The following is a 2,894-nucleotide window of genomic DNA, read 5'->3' as shown; positions in this document are numbered from 1 at the left end:
TCCTATTCTTGACTTCATAGCTGCATGGTGTTTGAGAATAATTGATTTCACCTTTTGCTCAAAAGCCACAAGTAACATCCCCTACTGGTCTCTGAGAGTAGAAAACAGTAACCAGAAGGTCATAAGGTTTGGCAATGAGAAAATCAAATGCTAGCATGTAAATGCTGCAAAGAAATATATTTAATAACCAACCCCAGCAGGTACTAGTTCCTAGGTCTTATATTTGGGAATTCATGGATTGAGACCTGCTTGGCACTTCAGCTAGTGCTATAAAATTTCCCCCAAGGTATCTACAGCAAGAATATTCTAAATTTAACATTAGCAGAGAACATAAACATTTAACAAAGACCCAATTTTCTCCCCAATGGGGTTTAATGAGCCATGGTGCAGTTTAATGGGGATCTGTGCCGTATACCCTCTATCCAAGTGAAGATGACTCAGCCAGCCACACAAGCGTTCTCCAATCACAATGATTGCTTCAGCACATTGCCATTTTAAAACAGAAAATGGCAGGCAAATGTTTACCTACAAATCATGAAATATATTAAGAGCAAAGGCCAGTGGCTCCAAAGAGCAGCCCAACTTAGCGATGGCTCACTAAGAAATCATCACTTGGAGGTAAACATAATACTGTGGCTTATTACATGNAACAATTGTAAGGAAAACAAGAAGTCAAAAGAGCATTGTGTTAGTTATGATCATGGGGGACATCGAATAGGAGTGCTTCACCAAGTTTTCTTACTACATATAAAAAGATATGGAACATACATGNTATATCATAATTTCCCAAACTCTGGATAAGGATAATGAGGATAATAATGTAAATATTACATAATAGTTTCAACATGGAGAATGTGTCCAAGGGCAAATGAGCATAATACTGAGAGGAGTCAGCACAGGCTTGGGAGAGAGAAAAGATAAAGACTAGAATGAGGAATTCATCAAGGACTAAGGCTATTCCTCATTGGTAGAATGCTTGCCTAGCCTCATAAGGCCCTGGACTTGAATCACAGTGTTGCAAAAGGGACAGGGTGATGTTATGTGCTTATCCTGTCTGAGAATCTGAACATTCCTCCCTTCTCAAATCTGTCAATTAACAATACCTGGAACATGTGAATATATTTTGTTACATGACTACAACGGCTCTTGAATGTAAATACGTTAGAAGACCTTAAAATGGGTATTTTATCCTAGATCAGCTGAAGCAGTGGTCAATCCTGATCACATGAGCCTGTGAGGGGGGAAATTTCCCCTCACTGTTCCCTAACTTTGTGTCTTCTAAAACAAAANGTCTTTAATACCAGCACTCGGGAGGCAGAGGCAGGCAGATTTCTGAGTTCGAGGCCAGCCTGGTCTACAAAGTGAGTTCCAGGACAGCCAGGGCTATACAGAGAAACCTTGTCTCAAAAAACAAAAACAAAAACAAAGAAACAACAACAACAACAACAACAACAAAAACCAAAAACCAACCAAACAAAAAAAAAAAAAAAACAAAACAAAACAAAAAACCCAGAATTCCATCTATTCCAATTTGTGCTGCCCACGTACTCTAGGCGGATTGGTGATTAGAGCATGATCAGTCAACCAGAGGCCACTCCCTTAAAGAAAACTTTCTTATTCCTTCAAAAGCCATCAATTGTTTATAGCTCCCCAGTCAGGGATAGAGGCTGGCAAATCTCTTCCCTCATTATACTAGGACAATGATGGGTTTAACCTTTATGTAGGCAACCACAGCTGCCAGGAGTCCATGAGTGTGGCAATCCTGTCATGTCCAGATGAGACTGTTTAGCTCCACTCCCCTCTGACCTCCAGCTCTTGCAATACTTCTGATTTCCTCTTCTGAAATTGTTCCCGAGCCTCAAGATTGAGGTGATAAAGTGTGATATACATGACCNACATGTGGCTGAGCGCTCAGCTGACATTTATTCTTTGCACTTTACCAGTTATGAGTTTCTACATTAGCCACTACCCACTGCACAAGGACCTTCTTTATTGAGGTCTGAGACATACACTAATCTATGTGGAGAGATGTTAATTTCCAGGGATTTTTGATACTATGCCCCTTTAGCCGAAGAATAATAGTAAGTCAACCCTAGGAAACAGGAACTCCCCTTTGCCAGATTTACAATAGCAGAGCTGTACCTTCTTATGGAGCAGGCTTCAAATCTACTCATGGAGAAGTTGGTTGCCCCCAGAGCACCCATACCACTATTGCATGATCAGGTCATCTTGCTATGGCAGGTATTACTGCAGTTCGTAGGATTCACAGCCGGCTTAGACTGATGATGGTTTTTCTCTCCTCTAACATTCCTAGCATCTTTTAGTACTGTGATGGCTAGCCAGAAGAGAAGGAGCTTTCTGCTCAGCACCAACTTGATTTCTCCATGTCCTCTAACCAGTACGTGTGGTGTTTTCAGCGTGTGGTGTTTTCAGCAAGATGGTGGTACCATCTAATTCTGGTCGGAAACCAAGAACAATGGCAAAAGTCTGTAATATTGAGGGGGATCTCTGGACCCTTGGACCTAAAGGAGGTATCTCACATTTGGCACTGGGCTTTTTAATTTGGACATCATTGGTTGCTGAGATGAGCATAATCCACTGTGTATGGTAACACCAATTAAATTCTTTTTTTTTTTGTATTGGCTATGAATGTGGCTTCTTTTTTTAATGTCATTTTCCATATGCTTTCCAAATATGCTAGGTGTTAGCCCTCCCCGAATCCCTTCCCTTGTCCTACCCTGTCATTTCTTTCCTCATCTTCAATCTCTCCCCATTCATATCATCTGTATTCTATTATCCACTCTCCTTCCTTAATGCCTTTTTTTCTCCTCTCCCCTAACAGTCTCTTTCTAGTTTCCTGGATTCTTTGAGTGTTCCAAATTAAACACACAAGT

This window comes from Mus caroli, chromosome 9 (genome assembly GCF_900094665.2).
Source record: "Mus caroli chromosome 9, CAROLI_EIJ_v1.1, whole genome shotgun sequence".
Taxonomy (NCBI): Eukaryota; Metazoa; Chordata; class Mammalia; order Rodentia; family Muridae; genus Mus; species Mus caroli.
Note: the sequence above shows the minus strand (reverse complement) of the source record.